Genomic DNA, 20,320 nt, shown 5'->3' with positions numbered 1-20,320 from the left:
GGAAGCAGTGGGGCTCACGGGGTTGTTTGCGGCACTCCTCAGTGTGGGCCGATGGCGCGGGGCCAAGGCTCAGATCCACAGAGCAATTCTCCAAGGAACCAGATCAAGACAGCCCAGGTGTGCAATTCTCTGATGGCCTGTCTTAATCCAAAAAGAACATCTGGAGATTCTGGAGGAATCATTTAACAGCACACTCTTCATACGCTGGGCTCCGTGAATTTTAATTTTCACCCAAAAACTTCTAATAAGTACTACCTAACAGTGAAATTGAAAGTGACAAACATCTGGAACACGGTCAATGTTGTGTAACAATGAAGATTTCCATCTGATTTATCAGTCAGATGACCTGGGATAGGGTATATTAGCTAAGGTGTAGGTTAAGCTGTTCTAACAAAGAGACCCCAAAATACAGTGAACTAGATAAAACCACACTAACATTTTGGGCAAAAGCACTGGGAACTTCTGGTCCTGTTGCCTGTGTTAACTAGGCCAAGAGGCCCATGGTGGGTAAGGAGGTCCTGTGGACCCACTGAGTGGGGCCTCAGAGAAGGGGCTTAGGGGGTCACTTACCGGGCTTCTGCATTTCCTGTCTATAGTGTAGGAATTAGCTGTCTGCTGTGATGTTTCCTCCTTTTAATACTATGGCTGGGGCTGTTCTTCTATGAGGCATGACCAAAGTGTAGACTCCTCAGCCGGGAGTTCTCCACTGTGAGGGTTCCAGCAGCCCAACCAGATGGAGGGGATGGAGGAAAGGTGGCTTTGAAAATGCAAGTTCCACCTACCCGGGTCCCAGTATTTCCATTTTAGCCACTGAGATTTTATCAGCCAGGGAGATTTTGCTGGGTTTCAAGCTGCCTCAGGAGCCCTCAGGAGCCGGCCTCAGGCGCCATTAATTAAACCCGCTTTAGCCCGGCAGCATGGCTGCAGGGTCAGAGTGTGGAGGACGCCGGGAGGAAGGGGAGGGTCATGAAGGAGGAAGGGGAGGGCCGTGAAGGAGCGCAGAGCGTGGTGGGCGTGGGGAGGGGCGTGGGGAGGGGCGGGGGAGGGGCGTGAGGGGAGGGGCTTGAAGGAGCGCAGAGCGTGATGTGATATGCGTGGCGACTGGCATGATGGAGGAAACGGTGGATACACCGGTGCTTTCCTAAGCGCTATAAGCAGCAGTGACTGTGACTCCTTTCAGCCCTCAGGCCATGGAGCATCCGGTCTGCTGCTGCAATTTGCGCTTGCCCTGAATCTTTGGGGTGGGGCTTTCAGCCTGGGTGAGGCGTGAAGGGGGCGTTCCTGACGCCACAGGCGTCCAAGTCTTATGGCAGGCACCACTGTCACGCTCAGACTTCTCAGGCTTCGTCTCAGGTTCGCCTGCTGTCTCTATGGGGCGGCTGTGGACTCTTCAGGTGGGTCGGACTCACTTTGGGGGGGTCAGAGCTGGGGTGGGGTGAGCACAGCTCAGCAGGCAGGGGATGAGGGGCAGGGTGGGGGATGGGGTAGAGGGTTCTGTGGCCATTTGGGGTCTCCTGGAGTGACCATATACAATTGAGAGGCTTCTGTTACCTGTTATCAGATGCATAGGACTAAACTAAATGATAACAGATGCTTGGAGGTCCCAGAGAAAATTGACAATGGAAGCCTCACTGTAGGTGGGGCAGGCTAGGGCCATCCTTCTGTATAAAAGTATCAGGGAACGTTGGGTTGTGTTTCTGGACCATCTGTCCTTCTACCTTGTAGTGAACACAGGGAATGTGTACAGATAAGAGACAGAGGCTGCACCTGCCGATCCGTGTTCTCTAAATCTGTTCCATTCTGCAGAATGGTCAGCATGGCTTCATTCAACTAACATACTTCTTACTTATGTGTATTGAGTGTTTGATGCAAAAGAAGTGCTTTGCAAATTAGCTCATTGGATCCGTCAACATTTGTAAGAGGTTGTTAAACCATTTCACAAAGGAGAAAGGTAAGGTTCCTATAGGGGAAATGTTTACACATAATCACAGTTATATGTCACAGGCAATTGATATTGCCTGCTATGTGATGAGTCTGTGATTCACTTTAAATTGGTGAGGAGAATCTAGTTATGTGTTCTTAAGTTGACAACCAATAAACTGTAGTAAACGCGCCAGTCTGTAAATGAGATTTACCATATTTTGGGGAAATGTCCAGTTTATTTCACATTGCACATCATGTGATATTCCTTTATAATGAAGCTAGTATGTATTAAGGCTGTGTACAGACTGTATATACGTTTGCGGTTATGCAAGAATAACACATGCCAGATCAGCACAGGGAAGCATTTGGCTAGAACCCCAAAGGACTTGAGCTTTCTATACCTACAGCCTCATTTCCCCAACTCTATCATGTCAACTTTCTGCCCCTGGACTCTGGTAGAGATGTCCCTGTCTGAACCAGAATGTCCACAATGTTTTAGGAATCAGCGACCTTCATGGATATGGTTCTGGGTTTCACCCAGGAAGAATAGGCCTTGGTGGGCGCATCCTGGCAAAAGCTACACAGAGATGTGATGCTGGAGAACATCATTCGTCTTCTCTCTGTTGTTGAGTCTGTCAATAAGGATTTATTTACTCAACAAGTATCCAGAGAAGTTTCCACATATCATGCTCCCCTCAGCTCTCATTTTTATTCTTTCATAACACAACTACGAGTGGGTAATTCTGTTTATTGATTTAATGACATGTAGTTTGCCCCTTCACTAGAATATAGTCTTCTTGACCACAATTTTATGTCTTTGTTGCTGCTCTATTGCCAGCACCCAGAACAGTGCTGAAAACTCAATGGGGTTTTTTTTAATAACTAAAAAATAAGATTAAACAATTCCTAAGTAATTTTTCTGTTCTAAGCAGTAAGCCCAAAGTTTGAGGCCACAGTAGAGAAAAACACCAGGCAACATAAATTTAGGTTATTCTGGATTAACTAGAAACATTTAATTCCTCGTTTGTTGAAAACACTGGGAATCTTTACTCTGTGAGCTTGCTCGTGCACATCCACGAGTTCCTCAATGCTTTTGGCTTGGTGTCACGGTGTTCCTCCTGCTCTGCTCAAGGACTTCCAAGGTTTTCTTCAATGCTCACTTAGTTGTTCATGCGATCCTGTCCTTGACTTGAGGAATATGTATGGTTCTTAAAACACAGTTCAAAATTCCAGTGGCTTTTTCCCATGAACAGGGTGGCAGCTCTGCAAATAAGACACAATTTCCCATTGGAGCAAGGAGAGGAGTTGTGGAGGGAAGAAAGGGGATTCCCACAAGGCCTGAGGCTGGCTAAGCTCTAGGCATGTGTGTTCACTATGAGGAGAAGCCTAGTCAGTGAGGGATCAGGACCTTGGTAATGCCGACTACAGATTTCCTTAAGTCCATGGTCTTTTCAGGAAAGTATGGGAATCCAGTGGGGGAAAAATCCTCAATGTTGTCAATATTCCTAGCATTTATCAATGTCTTTTATTCATAGTTTATGTCCTCATTGGATTGAAAGTTTCATATTGTGAACTTTGCCCTCATCCCTTCCCCTTGATGATTTCTTCTCTCATAACCTTACCAAAATCTGTCTTAGTTTTCTCTTCAATCTTGAAAACATTTTGTAATTGACAGTGCCCTAAAACATGTTTCTAGACATTAGTGCATTGCTCCATTTCACATTCTTGCCCTGTGTAAGGGTCAATATTTGCCTTGCATGCCGTACAACACTTTGGTTCCCTAATGCCTCTTGAGAAATTTATTTTTTAATTGACTTTAGGCAGGAGAAGTAACCTTTAAAACCAAGAAATGGTACCTATACCAAATATCTGCAGGAAGGAGCCATCTAAGTGCACAGTGATGGTAAGTTTCTTGGGTTGAACCCTGGTCCCCTACATTAGAGGCCTGGGAATTGGATGATTACTAGTAAAGCACAATAACGGGACTATAATTTGAGATGGGAGTAAGTGCCATCCCAGCGGAAAGTTTTGCATAATTTTAATTTAGGAAGGATATTGACCTGAGCTCAGAGCTATAACCTGAGTTCTTATAAAAGGACAATTGTATAAACATGGCTCAAATATCTAGTCTATGAAACACAATGAAGTTACAAAATTAACCAACTGTACAGTTGAGGTGTTATAAAGAAGAAATCTCTGGGCTGGTCCAGTGGCACAACAGTTAAGTTCACACGTTCCACTTCAGTGGCCCAGGCTTCACGAGTTTGGATCCCCAGTGCAGACATGGGACCACTTGGCAGGCCATTCTATGGCAGACGTCCCACATACAAAATAGAGGAAGATGGACACAGATATTAGCTCAAGGCCAGTCTTCCTTAGCAAAAAGAGGATTGGCAGCAGATGTTAGCTCAGGGCTAATCTTCCTTAAAAAAAAAAAAAAAGAAGAAGAAATCTCAATGCATGCAAGAGAGTAACACACCGTGCATATGTAACTTACATGAGGAAGGTTTTTAACCAGGAACTATGACTGACTGATTAGCCTAGAATTCATACATAGAGAAAAGAACAAATGAACGTCTGTGGGCAGTCTTTTAAGTGCCTCTTAGCTCCTCCAATAAGCAGAAATCTCACATTGGGGAAGAACCCATTGAACAGAACTAGTGTGAGATGTTTTCACTCACAGGTTCACAGTGACTTAACATATGTGAAGTCACGTGGGCCCAGGAGGCCCACCTCTGTAAGCTGTTGGACCAACTGAGGCAGCAAAGCCATGAGGAAGCACTGAAGTTTCACCTGGAAAATACCCAAGATATTCTCCAGAACATGAAATACTGGTAGGCAGGCCAGATTCAAAAAGACAGAAGGGGATGGCCTGAAATCCATAATTAAGATCAGATGAAGCCTGCTTAGGAGCCCAGGGGTGTGCCCAGGAAGTTCAAGATGAAAATCTTGCCTCTAACTTTGGAGAATGTTGTGGACTTTGCTGCTCTGTTCTCAGCCAACTCAGAAGGTTCCAGGGAGGATTTTGATCAGAATAGCTTATGGAGGGAGGTTTCAAGGTCATGTAATTTAAACAAGTGCAGTCAAAGAGATGGCTGTAAGTGAGGAAAGCAGGGCTCCTGGAGTGGTGAGAGTCACTAGGACAGATGGGAGAGATGGGGGGCTGGGGAGGGTGTGGGTGCACCAATGATGCACTCCTCGGGTCCCCAAGATGCCAGATGTCTGGGAAGCAGCTGCCACCATGGCCTTTACCACTGCAGCCACCGCCAGTGCCGTTTCCCCAACCACCAAGAACACCACCACAGTAGGCTGGACAGGGAAGTAAGAAGTAGGTTCCAAATTCACCACTGTGGTCTCAAATCTGGACCTGGGAATGTTGTGATTGGGTCTGATAGGAGTCGTTGGGCAAGAGGAATTACCCTGAGGCAGGGGCATGAAGATCCCTGAACTCCTCTCCAAGTGTCATTTGTTGTATTTGAATCTGTTGAGCTGAGGTGGATTCCTGCCCCAGAGGTGACCAGAGTCAGCCCAATCCACATGCCACACCACAGGGGGCGCCAACCGACCCAATGCATTCCAGGAGGCTGTGGGACACCACCCCCGCTGCTGGTGCCCTTGCACTGGCTGCTGCCACGTTCATCATCCTCCCTCGGGAGCCCGGCCTGGGCTGGGGGGGGGCCCAAATGTGGAAGGGCTGAGACACAGTTTGGGCACACTAGCTTCCTGGAAGCCTCCTGCTCCAACCAGGCTGATGACAACTGCCAGGGTACTTTCAGGTCTCAGGGCCCTTTTCCCCATGCTAGACCCCAGACAGAGACTCATCCCAGGAAGCTGGAATGGCTGGCCTCCTTCAGACAAAGCAGGCTCCTCCAGAGGATACACCTCTCCCTGTGCCCTGCCACAGTGCACCCAGAGAGATGGCCAGGGCAAGGCCTGTCTTGGACCTTAGTCATGGATTTCTCTCAAGAGTAGAGCTCTGGGCAGCAGGAGGGCATGGCTTTAGTGACTCCAGAGTGAAGGGAGGTGCCTGCCCCTGGAAGGGCAGGCCTGCCAATTTCCCCACTATTTCCGCAGGGGGCGTGGCATGCCTAATGTGGCCAAACTCCTTTGGCTAGCATTCCTGAGCCCTGTTGACTTGTCAAACATTTACTGCTCCCTGTGTTGAAAAGCTCCTTCCTGATGGGAGGCCTTGTTCTGTCAAACAATAAAGGAGGCACCGGATGACCAGCATGCAGGAGGGATAGCCTTGCCCTGCCCCCTGGCTCCTGATGGGCAAAGAGGGGCAGAAAGCTATTTTCAAAGGATGGGAGTGGGACCTGAGCAGAAGGGGAGACGGGGATGTGAGACACAGTTGTAGAAGTTGGGAATCCCAGTTCACCAGCAGCTGCACCCGGCCACCACCAGTGGGCTCCCCCACACTTTCAGTGCCACAAGGACCTGTCCCTCAGCAAGCCCAAGGGCCTTTCTGAGGCCAGTCACCTTTGCTGTGCATGCGTAGATAGAAAGAAGGGTTTTCCCTCCATGGAGTGGGGCTTCCAGAGTGCTAACAGTCAATAAGACCCATGGGATTTGTCAGTCAGTTGGGGAGGGGCGGGTGCACCCACCATCCTCTCTTCATTTCCCTGAGATCCTAGATCTGGTGAGAGTCACTTGAGATTTCCATGAAATTAGTGGAGTTCTCACTGTGTTGTAGGCGATCTTGTTGAGGTAATGGCTGGCCTCTGTGATATCAGGTCTCGGTGAGGTCAGAGGGGGGTCTCTATAATGTCACTAGAGGTCTCTTGGAGGTCATGGGAGTTCTTTGTGTGTTCAGGGAGTTCTCTGTGAAATCAGGAGACCTCAGTTTGAGGGAAGAGGGGTTCACTATGAGGTCAGTGGAGGTCTCTGGGTGGTCAGACAAGTCTCTGTGTGGGCATGGGATGTCTCTGTGTGGTCAAGGGGAGTGTCTAAAGTGTCAGGGGATGTCTCTGTTAGGTCAGCTGAGATCTCTGTCTGTCAGTGAGGACAGAAGGGGCCTCTATGACGTCAGAGGTGGTCTCTGTGAGGTCACGGTGTTACCAAAATCAAAGTGGTTTGAATGCTTGCGAGTTAAGTTGGCATGAGCACACTAAAGCTATTTGGGAACATAAACCTTCCCTCATTTGTTTGTCTTCCACCCCTTGACTATTGGGGACCACTGAGAACGCTGTGTAGTAGCTTCCCTCACTTCATCTGTAGTAAGTTCACAGAAGGTGTCAGTTCACACGAGGGCAGTGTGGAAATTAATGGTAACTAGAGAATCTCTCCTGATGGAGTGGCCATTTTTGCAGCTGCAGCTGCCACGTTATGTCCTTTGAAGGGCTTTACCATGGATCCCAGCTACTTTCTTGGAGACCTGTACCACTTCTAACAGTTTAAGCATCTCTGGCCCATGTTTAACGTCCATGATTCACTCTGGAGACCTCTGTGGCTGGAGGTCACTTCTGGGCAAGCATGGCTTAAAGACCCATTGGAATCAAGGAGAAGGGCAGCAGAGTTTAAGATATGACAGGATATTAAAGAAATATGAAGGGAATCTGGCATCATATCTTGATAATGAAGTATTCTATTTCGGGATAGCCAGAGGCCTCATCAGTCACTGGTAGACTAGAGAATTGATGTAGGAGTCCAAACCCTCATAGGTAGGTCCATAGCCAATTTTTTTGCTTTCTTGAATAACAAGCAGATGGCAGCTACTGCTCTGAAGCTTGGGGGCTAAACTTTAACCAGTGTGTCCATCTTGCCCCATTCAAAAGCGTCCGTTTATGATCGCGAGTTTATCAGAGAGGCTGATAGCCATGCATCCAATGTAAAGAATCCAAAGAAGAAAGAACAGAGCCATTCCTTTAGACACATCGTATTCCTTCCTGGTCAAGAAGCTGAACATACTTAACTCACGTCTGACTCTATCCTCCTGGGGATAGAATCACACCCCGCAGGATTACCCTTCTCCCCGCCCCCATTTTCCATGCCAATTGCAAGTTCGGGTCGTGACCTGTGCTCCTGACAAAGTGGCCGTGAGACCGCAGGTTCCCACCACCCCCTCCTTGGGTTTGAGGGCTCTGATAGAGCGGCTCACACAACTCGGGAGAACCTCTCCCTTCTGAACAGCCACAGGGAAGAGGGGCATAGAGCAAAACATGTGTGGCAGGGAGGAGGAGCTCCCGGGGCCTCTCTGGGTGTGCCACTCTCCCCGAACCTCCACGTGTTCGCCAACGCAGCAGCTGTCTGAGCACCGTTCTTTCGCAGTCTGACGGAGACTCCATCGCCTGGGCATAGTCGATTGCGGTCATTGGCCGTTGGCTACTCAGCGCAACCTTCAACCCCTCTTGCCCCCCCCCCCGTCCCCAGGGGTGGGGACGGGGACGGGGACGGGGACGGGCCTGAAACTTCCAAGGCAAGAATCGAATCACACAGTTGGTTTCCCTGGCACCCAGCCCCCACGCTTAGGGCTTCTCCAACACTCACCTCGTTAACACCAGTTCAGGTGGCGTTGAAAGGGGCTTGTTAGGCATAACACCAGACAAACCACTTCGCCTTTCTGGCTCTGGACTCGTTTCAGGAACTGAGCCCTAAAGTAATTCTCCTAACCAAAGATGCGCCATGTGGCTCTCGTATGGGCAATCCCAGGACTTTTAGGCGCTCACTGCCAGAAACCAAGGGAAGACATTTACTGTTATAGCCCCAGGAGCGCACAGCATTGAGAGCACTAAGGTCTCGAGCAAAGCTAGATTCCCCTGTTCTGAAAACTTCCTGATTCCGGGAAAGCTTCCTCTTTCTGGCTTCTGGCTTCAAGGGGCATATGTTTCACCCGGGGCCAGCCACCTACCTGCTTCCGTTTTACCTTTCCTGGCGTGGCACCGGCTGCTCACTCCACCTGTCCTTGGGCCCATAGTTCCGAGTTAGCCCTGCTTGAATCATGTAGGGGAATCTCTCGCTTCTCAGGGGCTGCTGTATCCTGCAAGAGGGCCATCAGCTCACCTCCCCCACTTTTTGGTGCTTGGAGCTTGGTTTTCTCCTGTTCCCAGCCTGTGGAGGCCCCTAACTCACAGAGCTCGTCCCTCCCTAGAAGGGGGTGGGGAACGGGGCATTCTGGTACACACAGTGAGGAATCCTTCAGCAGTTTGGACCCTGTTTCACAGGTCCAGGGCTCCAGAAATCTTCTGGTCTCTCCCTTTCCTGAGACCTCCTTCAGTTCACACTTTCCTTCAGAAAGCTTTCCCTTGTGGGCATTCCACACCAAGAACACGGCTCCACTAGGGAGCAAAGATTCAGCCTGCTCTCCTCCTTCCTGCCGAGGTCACCGGGCCCTCCCGGAGCCAACAGGGGGAGGGGGCTGTCCTTCAGCCCCATCACGTCTCATCTGTGGTCAAGGGAAACTGCCACGGCTCGGTCTTCTTCGATCCCTTCCCTCCCTGGTGACGGTTCGGACAATCCTGCCACCAACGCCCTTCCTCTTGGCAGTCCGCACACCGATTAGCCCCCGACATTGCGGGTGGCCTCCTGGCCCCTCGGTGGGGGCTGGGGTTACTCACCCATGGCATATGTCCCCTCTCCCTCAGGTTACCTTGAGGAGACTGGCGGGCCACAGCGAGCAAGGCGGCCTGCCTTTTCATCTTCTTGTCTTCCTTTGCATCCTCAGCTTCAAGCCGGTTATGGAGCACCCTCCGTGCAGCCACTCGTAGCTGTGCAGGACTGGTAGCAGGATGGATCGCCAACTTTTGGAGTTTCCCACGGGTGTCTGGAGCACTTCTGAGATCTGAAATACGGATTCGGGATCATTGTACTGCCCCGGGCCTCCAGGTCCCAGTTTGTGTATCACCTGAGGCAGTCCTGCGGCCTCTGGAACAAAATGTGTGTGTGTGTGGCGGGGAGGGGGGGCGGGGAGGGGCGGTGTGGCTTTCCCCAGGGCCCCATTGGACCTGTCTGAATTTAGGCCATTTAATGGGTGGCCGGCTTACTCTTTTCATGGCTTTCAGAAGCAGACCCCGAAAATATCCTCCCTTTCCTCCATCCCCAGGATCATTGGGATTCCACCCTGCCTCGCTCTCTGGCACAGCCTGTCCACCATGCCTGTGGATGTCCGATCCTGGGTCATCTGCCTTACCCGCTTGTTCCCTGGCTTTGAATGGAACGGACGACTTTGCCTCAGGCATGCTAACCTTCTCCTCCAGAAGCCCACAATTCGTATGGGGCAAGAATTCATATGGAGTGAGTATAATAATATTGCTAATAAAGTTATTTTTATTATTAATAGCTAACAATTATATAGTGCTTCCTATATTCCAGGCAATCTTCTAAGTGCACTCTAAATATTAACTCTTTGAATCCTTGCAAATCCCCCATGAGGTAGGTATTATTTCTTTCAAATGAGGAAACTGAGGCACCAGAGAGAGGCTAAAACCAATATGTAACTGATAAATGAATTCATCGATAAGGCTGAGTAAAATGCAGGCTCTCTGTCTTCGGAGTCTTGGCTCTTGATACTCTATACCTGTGCTCCTGCAAGTCCTATGAAACTCAGAAGCTTGTACGATGGTGGTGAGGCACAGAGGCTTTAAGCAAACTGCTGAGTTCCACAGCTGACTCCACCCTTGGCTTGGTACTGAAAACAGTCCTGGATTTGAGAAGCTCAGTATCTACTGCCCTCTCCTCTAGGACCCAGTAGAGGTGGGGGATACAGATGCAAATATGGGGAGGCTTTTAAGTTCTAGGGGCAGGTTGTATCCAAAGAAGCTCAGGGCCTGCAGGTAACTTCTCCTCTCCAGTTTAGCACCTCCCCTACCCCTTCAGCCCCCGTCCATGCAGAAAGGCAGCATGAGCCTGGAATCACACAGGCCTTGATGGAAATCCTGGCTCTGAAATGCACTGGCTTTGGGTAACAACTTAGGCTTCATGATCAAGAAGGTAAAATCAGAGGAAGATGGTGCTGTTGAATGAGCATCCCAGCAGCTGAGTTAAACGGTAACCAAAATGACTGCCTGACTCAGGGACATAAGGCTTTAATGCACACACACTTCACATGTCCCAGGCACAGGCTAGACATTCTACACGGCTCATCCCTTTTCATACTCCCAATAGCCCCAGGAGTTGTGTTGTTCTATACCCACGTCACAGGTGAATAAACTGAGGTTCAGAGACCTTAAGTAAGTTGTCCCAAAAGTTGGGCTGCTTTGAATCCTTGTTACCATTACGGGCTTAATTGTATCCTCCCAAAATTTATATGTTGAAGCCCTAACACTTAGCACCTCGGAAGGTGATTGTATTTGGAGACAAGGACTTTAATGTGGTGATTAAGTTACATGAGGCCATTAAGGTGGAGCCCTAATCCTGTCTGACTGGGGTTCTTGTAAGAGGAGGAAATTTGGAATCACAGGGAGACATCAGGAATGCGCTCACACAGAGGGAAGAACATGTTAGCACAGTGAGAAAGTGGCCATCCACAGGTCCCCTACTACCAGCACATAATCAGGAAGGGCAAAGAGGTTTTCTGGTGCCATTTTGTCCAGAGGCTTTATCTCATATTTGGTAACTCCTAGCAGCTCTGAAAAATAAATGTTATGAATGTGGAAATATCAATGGATCTGGGAATTTGTTGTTGCATTATTGTCATTTCTTGGAGGATCAGAAGATGTCATAAGCATAAGCCTGTCTCTCCTAAGAAGGCCTGGAAAGAAATTACAGAAAGTGTAGAAGGCAGGAGCTACTTCTACTATAGCTCATTTCCAGATTCGGGCTAATATCAGATCTTCATTGGATTATTAATGTTTCTTGAGAGTGTTGCTTCATCAAATTTCTCTTCCCTGCCTGGGCCTTCAGCAGCTGATACGGTCATCAGCTGTCTAGCTTGTGGCCCTGCATATCTATGCCTTACCTATTCATATGTCCAAAGTGACATGAAGCTCAGGAGGCCGTATTTTCTGATTTATGGTATGATTTTTGGAAAAGTTTTATGAGGTATAAACAAAGCAAACTAGTTAAAAATCTAACACTCATTTTTATTTGAAGAGAATAAAATCATATGCCATTAGAACTCCTCTGGAAAACCCAGGGCATATATCTCACAACTTGCTTGACTTTTTTTTTTTAAAGATTTTATTTTTTCCTTGTCTCCCCAAAGCCCCCCGGTACATATTCTTAGTTGTGGGTCCTTCCAGTTGTGGCATGTGGGATGCCGCCTCAATGTGGCTGGATGAGCGGCGCCATGTCCACGTCCAGGATCCAAACTGATGAACCACTGGGCCACTTGCAGCGGAGCATGCTAACTTAACCACTCAGCCACGGGGCTGGCCCCCTTGCTTGACTTTTGATAGGCAAGAAGGAGATAGAAATTCTTACCAGTGGCTATCTGGTTGCTAGAAACAGAAACTTCCTTTTGTTAACATAAGCAAAACAAATATCTTTAAAGGCTATGGAATGACATATAAAATTGAGGGAAAATAGAACTTCAGGAAGCACCAGAACCAAAGAATAATGAGAGATACAGAGACGGAGACAGAGAGTGGGGGGGAAGGGAAGAAGGGAGGGAAGGATGGGTGGAGAAAGTGATAGAGTTAATTAAACAAGGTGGCCACAGCATAGGCTAAGGGAGGGGATGGGAGATTGACAGTAGTCCGTGATCCCAGAGAAGAATGTATTTATATACAAATGGAGGAAGGATACTGGACAAGCAAGTATAAGTGATTTTCACTAACAAAGCATTCCTAAAGTACTCATAAGCATTACATGACTCCCTGATTGTCTCATGCACAAGTATTGCTCAGTGAAATTCCTGCTTGGGGACTTCACCAAATGTCATCTATTTACACTCAACACCCATTTCCATCCCCTTGTACATTCTTTCTTGTGTTTCAGTACTTCCCATATTTGAGAGGGCTAAAAAGAACGTTTCCAAAACTCCCTTGATGCCACGGTTCTAGAATTGATTTAAGTTCCATCAATGTAATGCAGTTGCATGAGATTTGAAAGGCAGAAGGGGTAGTGAAGGGCAGCAGGGACATTTCGTGTATTTATTTTCCTGCATTAGTAGCAACTCCAGGCCCTGGCAGGCATCAGTTTTTCCCGTGGCCAAAAGGCACTTTGCACTGCCTACTCACCAACCTCATGGTCAGGGGCATGGAGACATCAGCCAGAATTTCCTGCAGTTCCCCCAACCCTGGTCTACATCTGCTGAGGCCTGACCCTGAGCCTGAGTCTAGCAGCAGACACCAAACTCCATTCTACTAGCCCTTGAAATAATTCTGTGGACGTCTAATTTCCTATAGTAAAGCCCTTTCTAGTGGAGATACTTAAAGTAGTTTCTGTTTCCTGCATTCACCCTGAATGATACAAGTATCAAAAAGCTCCTTCAGTATCAATTTAATTTCCAGCTTTATTGCACATTCTTTCAGTGCAATGATATGGTTCACCCATCTTATGGCTCCTTTCCTTGCACAGATGACAGAGTTTTCTTGAGTAATTGAGCAGAGCTTCCTCTGACTTGCCTACAGGTGAGTTCAGTTATTTTGTTCCTTGAGACCACTCCCATTTCCCAGAACTATTGTGGACTATGCTGCTTAGCTTCAGTGGTTTCCTTGTTGTGTTTCATCTCATTACTCCCAGAAATGTACACTAGGAGTGATGATTGCCTTGATGGCTGTTCTTTTAGGCAAGTTGGATCATAAAAGGCATACTTCTCCAAATATTATTATATCATGAAGCATTCTCTGGTGATAGCCCTTTGATAGGTACACTTATAGAAGAAGTTAGAGTTGGTATTATGCATTAGAATTTCAGTCACATAGTCCCTTGGATCTAGGAATCCCAAAGCTAGGGACTTATGTTACTGATATCTCACAAAAAATCCTCTCAGATTTACATATAAGTTTAGTGCAGGAATTGTTTTTGGTAAGTGTTTTTTAAAACGAAAACAGCAAAACGATCCTTCAGGGACCATTTAATTGAATTACAGTATATTCAATTGATAAAAGTATTCAGCTGTAAAATAACATGGTTGGCCCAATACAGGAAGATTTCCAAGATGTAATATTGAGTGAAATGGTAAGGATGAATTGCGCAAAATATTTAGCATTTAGCAAGTTTTAAGTATGACAGGTGAGAAAATATGCATTGGTGTCAACTACACATGAACTGTTCACTAATTCCCCTTGGGATCAAAATACAAGGTTCTGAGAGTTTAGAGTGGCGGGGTGGTATATCATTTTGTGTTTCAGTGGAGAAAGAGAAACATTGCCAGGTATTTCAAACAGAGGGAATTTACAACAGGGGATTGTTGGTTGGCTTTGCCAGGATTGGACGACTGAGAATGAGGGTATTCATTTCCTAAGGCTGCTGTAGCAAATTACCACAAACTTGGAGACTTAAAATAATAAGCATGAATGAAAAAAGAGAATGAAATATACAAAAAGAAGTGTATATGAGACATATAGGAAATGCTGACAATACCCAGTACACATGTAATCAACGTTTCAGAAGGACAGGAGGAAGAGAATGGAGCTAAAGCAATATCTGAAACAATTATGGCTGAGAAATTTCCAAAAGTCATAGAAGACTTCAAGCCACAGATCCAAGAAATGCTATGAATTCTCATGAAGACAAATACAAAACATTTAGATCCCACCAAACATGGTATGGTCTAAGGTCTAAAGGGGTATTTCACAATAAGGAAGTGTGGGCCCAACTTTGCATCTCTTCATTGTGGGGCCTGTGAGTGAGGGAGAGGAAGAAGCAGCAATCATGGAGCAGGGCTATAGCGTGGCTGCTGATGGGGGATAATTAGGAGGGAATGAAGGTAGCCTCAGAGGCTCATTGATCCCCTCAAACATTGCTTGAAGACCTGTAACTCAAGATTTGGCAGAAAAATGGCTAAGAGTTTGCCTTCCCTTTTATCAAGGAAAAAAATACCTATAGTAAGTCTTACTTACAACTACTTATACAAAGGGACAGAAAACCCAACTCAGTGGGTATAGACAATGAAGATATTTTGTTTTATGTAAGTGCAAAGTCTGGCAGCAGCAAGCCTTACAGGTGTGGGTTTATCTAACCATTCAGGTGTCAAAATCAAGGATCTGCTTTCATTCTGGCTCTCTGTTCTGCTTTACTTGGTGTTGGCATAATCTCTAGGCTCTAGGTGGTAGTCCTCCAACTTCTCCAGGTGGGCACTCCTCTGCAATAGCAAAATAGCCATGGCAGCTATGTCATCATATCTGTACAGCTCCCTCTTTTGGTAGGTCCTTCTAGGAAGGAGAGAACCTTACTAGCTAAGAAATTATAGCAGATGTCTCCTCTCACCTCTGAGGCTCCGATTGAGTCTTATGCCCATCTTTGAACCAAGATCGTGATTGAGATACCACGTTAGTCTTCAACTAAGCAGAGACCAGGTTTAGAGTTGGAATTGGGGGTTAATACTACCAAACCACAGCACTGGCATGGGGGGAAGAGTGGTCTCCACAAAGAAAAATATAGTTTCTAACAGTAGAAGTGGGTAATCACCAGAGGAGGAACAAATGCTGGAAGCCAAAACAAACAAACAAACAAAAAATCAACTCAAATCACATGGCATGACACTTGACCCACTTCTCTTCCCTTTCCCTCCTGGGTTAGCTCGGCTCTCTTCTCAGCTGTTGCTTGAATGCACCAAACACCCCGCCCTTGAGGCCTTTGCTCTCCCCAGAGCTTTATCCTGGTATGCTCTTTCCTCAGACATTTGCTTGGCTTTCTCCCTTGTTTTTCTATTCACGGCTCTATTTAAATGTCGCCTCAGAGAGGCCTCTGGTGAATTCCCTATCAAAAATAGCAACTGCATTTCTATCTACCCCCATAATTGGCTTTGGTTGTGTTTATAGCATTTATCACTATTTGACATTATTTTATGTCTCTCTTTGCCCTCACCACTGGAACACACTCTCCCTGAGAATATTCCCTCGTGCTCATTGTTGTATCATGGTGCCTAAAACAGTGCCCAGCATGTAGTAAGCATTAAACAAATGTTTGTTGAATGAATGAATGAGTTAGAATCCAAGACCTAACCCCACTTCTGTAATCTTAAGCAGGGAACTGAAGCCTTTACTGCCTCTGTTACCTTATCTGTCAAATGGAGATGCTTTCTACCACAGAGCATTATTCTTCAAGTAAGAAAATGTGTGGGAAATCTCTGGCATGTACAGATCTTTGATATATATTATTCTCACACACACACACACACATATATATATATTCTCACAAAGCTTCATTCAGTGGACCCAATGAGGCCAGAATCCTTTATTTAAATCAGTTGTTATCGACCCTGGTGTCACTTTAGGATTACCGAGGGAATTCTTCACAAGTGCTGAGCTTGGTTCTCACCCTGAGTCTCTTATTTAATTGGCCTGGTGTGATGCCCAATCATTGGCAATTTTTAAAGCTCCCCAGCGGGGTCTAATATGCAGCCAGTGCTCAAGACCACTAGTTTCTAGTCATTGGTGGGCTGATGGCAGGGCTGGATGTGTAACCATCAGACTCATGGAAGCATTGTAAAACCTGGCCCTTCCAACACCTGGAAATCTCTAGAAGCCAGCTTGGCTTATTTTCTCCAGTACAAACCTTCAACTGGCAGACTACACAGATGATCCTTCCCACTGTGTTAGAAAGAAAAAACACCAGCTCTGCCTCAGATTTCTCAAATGATTTTTACATGTGCAAACCATGACCCGTTTCCACGCTTGTAGATGTTAGGGGGGAGAAAGAGAAGCTTAAAGGAGACCAGGGAGACTAGTGTGTATTTTCTCCTAAAGAAACTTTTAAAAGTGCAGAGGAACTGGCCTGGGACAGGGTCTAGGATCTAGATCTTATACTAACAGGGATGATGCATGTGAACAGTGCCCAGGACAATTCCTGGCCCATCGTAATTAGTGTTCAATTAAGCAAACTAGACTTGCCTAAGGTGTTATGATAATAACGACACAAGGACAAACAATGAATCCTTTTTCTAAGCATCTTCCCTGTGTTAAGTATTTTAGGTAGGTAATTTTTTATCTCTACAACATTACGGTAAATCACTGGTTTTCTCTCCTTTCACAACTGGCAAAATTAGGATCTGAAAGCTTGCAGCTGGGAGAGGGAAGACTCAAGATTAGCATTCAGGGCTGACACCAAAGTTCATCTTCCTGCCTGTATACTCTATACTGTTTCTAGAATCCCCTTAACTCTCAAACTCTATGACTCGGAGCAAGTTGGACCTTTTTCACCTGCAGTAAACAGAAGGCTTTTCCTTCACTTAAAATAATGTAAGTAGTGATAAATGCTAGGAATACAACCGAAGCCAATTGTGGGGGTACTGGGTTAGAGATGCTGTTCAAACCTCATCCCATTCAGACCCTCTGACTATTGATAGGAGAGGGAAAGTGGAAGAGAGAGGTTTTGCCTGATCTTTGAGGCATACACCTGTGTGGAGAGAGGGGGCAGAAATGCCTGGTTTTCTGTTAAGAGGTAGGGCCATGGGAGGAAGCTGCTGCCCACTCCTCAAACTGTGCAAGTCCTCCTGATTCAGGGCAGTTCTACAGGCTCTTGTCTCTGCTTATCTGGAACTCTCTGCTCCTTGTGAACACCCACCATCACCTTTGCCTGGAAATTCCTATTCACCCTTTGGATCCACAGTTTAAGCGTCACTTCCTCCAAGAAGCCTCCTCTGGTTCTCCACCACTCCCACCCCTACAGTAAAACAAAATATTTTCACATCTTCTTTTGTTGTGTTTATGGTAGTTTGTAATTACATAATAATTTTGAGTAATTGTTTAGCGCCTACCTCCCCTTTGTCAGCTCCATCAGGGCAGGAACCAGATCTTTCTGATCTACCTCCATATCCCCATCGCCTAACACAGTGCCAAACACATAGAAGGGCCTCAACATTTTATTTGCCTGGCTGTAAGTGTTACAATGAAGAGACCAAATTTAACCCTTCCATTTTTTCTTTCTTTCTCAGGAAACAGAGGAAAGGGAACCTCTGCCACTCCACTTCAGCCTGACACTCCTGAGATGCCTCAAGGCACAACTAAACAAATGGTATGCACCTGGGTATGTGGAGCTTGAGGAAGAGCTTCACTTATCTTTCACCTTCTATTCTCTGATGCTGGGTAGGGTCCTCCTTTCTGGTTTTTTTTTTTTCTGGTGTTGTTCATTTATTTTTTTAATGATTGGCCCTGAGCTAATATCTGTTGACAATTTTTTGTTCTTCTTCTCCCAAAATTCCCCTAGCACATGGTTTTATATTCTAGTTGTAGGTCCTTCTGCTTCTGCTATGTGGATGCTGCTTCAGCATGGCTTGATGACATCCATTCCCAGGATCTGAACTGGTGAAGCCCTGGGCTGCTGAAGCAGAGCATGTGAACTTAACAATTCGGCCACGGGGCTAACCCCCCCTTCTTGGTTTTTGGTTTCCACCCACCGCCGTGATGTCAGACTCTCTTTGACTTTGAGAGTCTCCTCTGGCAGAGAAGGGAGGTAGAAACCTCTTCAAGTGTGGGGTGGTTCCTGCCTTAGCTGATATCGCTGCAGAAACCTCTCTCCACAACCTGGTCATGGGCTTGGCACCTGCCGCAAGAAATTGGACCTGTAGCATGTGCAACGTTTCTGAAGCCTGTGACCAATCCTCCCACTGCCATCAAAATAAAGGGTGGTTCTGAGACCTATTTCAACATTTTTTTTTAAAGATTTTATTTTTTTCCTTTTTCTCCCCAAAGCCCCCCGGTACATAGTTGTATATTTTACTCGTGAGTCCTTCTAGATGTGGCATGTGGGATGCTGCCTCAGCAAGGTTTGTTGAGCAGTGCCATGTCTGCACCCAGGATTCAAACCAACGAAACACTGGGCCACCTGCAGCGGAGCGCACGAACTTAACCACTTGGCCACAGGGCCAGCCCCCTATTTCAACATCTTAAATTCAGCTTCCAGAGACTGAGGGCGACCTTTTCCCCAGACACCACATTTTAAAATGTAGTGGGCTCTTTGATTTTGCAAACAAAATCTGGTAAGCAGTTAAATTACATTTTAATATTCCCAGCACTTAGCCAGGAAAAGATGCACACAGAATTGAAAAGCATCCTGAGTTTTTCTGTCATTTTTATTTAAATGCCCAGATTAGACCATAATTCATCTCAAAATGGCAGGAGGCCTCTTCATGCACTTCACACTTCAAAATGTCTTAGAAAATCATGTCAATTTTGGCAAGCCTCTTGCCATGCCAGAAACAACAGCAAATGCTTTTCTCCTTGAGTACCATCTATTGTGAATCAGATTATAAAAAAAATACACCTTGCTCTTTTATTTTGACTCTGTTTTGAGGATTTTATGGCATCTCTGCAGTAATTGATTTGTGTCACATTCCTGCATAAGTAGCATTCATTGTCCCACTTTTTAGAAGGGGGAATTGAAGCAGAGGTGTGGTAAAGCAACTTTCTTATGATCCTGGAGAAACTCACTCATTCATTCACTTGTTCTTTCAGTAACCATGTCTTGAGAACCAGCTATGCCCTGGTCACTAACCAGACCTTGAGGATACATAAGTGACTATCTCACAGGCCAGTCTCCAGATCTCTGGTAGAAGAGAGAGTCATTCTAATAAATGATTACAACATTCCACAATAAGTGCTGAGGTGGATAAAGGGGCCACAAAGAATCGCCCCTCAGCCAGCTTGTCTGTAAGAGAAGGCTTCCCACAAGAAGTGAAATATGAGTCAAATCTTGAAGGATGAGTAGGACCCCAACCATCCAAGGCCTGAGTGGCAAGAAGCGCTTTTACAGCAGAGGGAGCAGCATGCACAAGGCACAAAACAGCTTCGTGTTTTCTGGTTTTAGGTGGTTGGAGAAAAAGATGTATATGTGGGATTGAAAGAAGATAGACAAGAACGAGAACGAGAACAGTCTTACATGCCAATCACGGGACGTGGACTTCCTCCTGACACAGTGGGACGAAAACAGTATAGAGTGTGTTAGTTAGTACTCACTCACTTACTTAGTTCAGCCTAATTCAGGTTCATACAAATTCCCCCTTTCCCTGTCTTTAGTGGTCAAAGAGAGTGTTGATCTATCTGAAGAAATATAAAATTATTAAAATCACTTTTTCAGATCCAAGGACCTCTTTGAACTGTCTAAAGTCATCCTGCATGCAAATGTGCATTTGCCTGGGTAGATTATCTAAAGCCTTCGTTGGATTTCTCAAGTGATCTAAAGCTCTAAAAAGTATAAGAATCACTACTCTGTTTATTTTATGAAAACTTTCAGCCCTTCCCAAAGTTGATTTTATCCAAGTAGAATTCTTTTATATTAATCTCTTAAAATTTACTGGTTGCTTGTTATCCATGTGGGTACCATATCATGTACCATTCTATTATTTCAAACAAAACAA

The 20,320-nt window shown here is 46.2% G+C and overlaps 1 long non-coding RNA gene across 1 annotated transcript; it reads left to right on the top strand.

Annotated features, from left to right (window-relative positions):
* The first annotated feature begins 1,060 nt into the window (after window positions 1-1,060).
* Window positions 1,061-20,031, top strand: LOC123276006 (uncharacterized). Its single transcript, XR_011501068.1, has 5 exons — window positions 1,061-1,394; window positions 9,584-9,795; window positions 9,962-10,152; window positions 17,900-17,979; window positions 19,771-20,031. It is a non-coding gene; the product is annotated as an uncharacterized lncRNA (long non-coding RNA).
* The last annotated feature ends 289 nt before the right edge of the window (window positions 20,032-20,320 follow it).

The sequence above is a fragment of the Equus asinus genome, unplaced genomic scaffold (genome assembly GCF_041296235.1).
Source record: "Equus asinus isolate D_3611 breed Donkey unplaced genomic scaffold, EquAss-T2T_v2 contig_5, whole genome shotgun sequence".
Classification (NCBI taxonomy): domain Eukaryota; kingdom Metazoa; phylum Chordata; class Mammalia; order Perissodactyla; family Equidae; genus Equus; species Equus asinus.
This window is presented reverse-complemented; position numbering and strand designations above follow the sequence as displayed.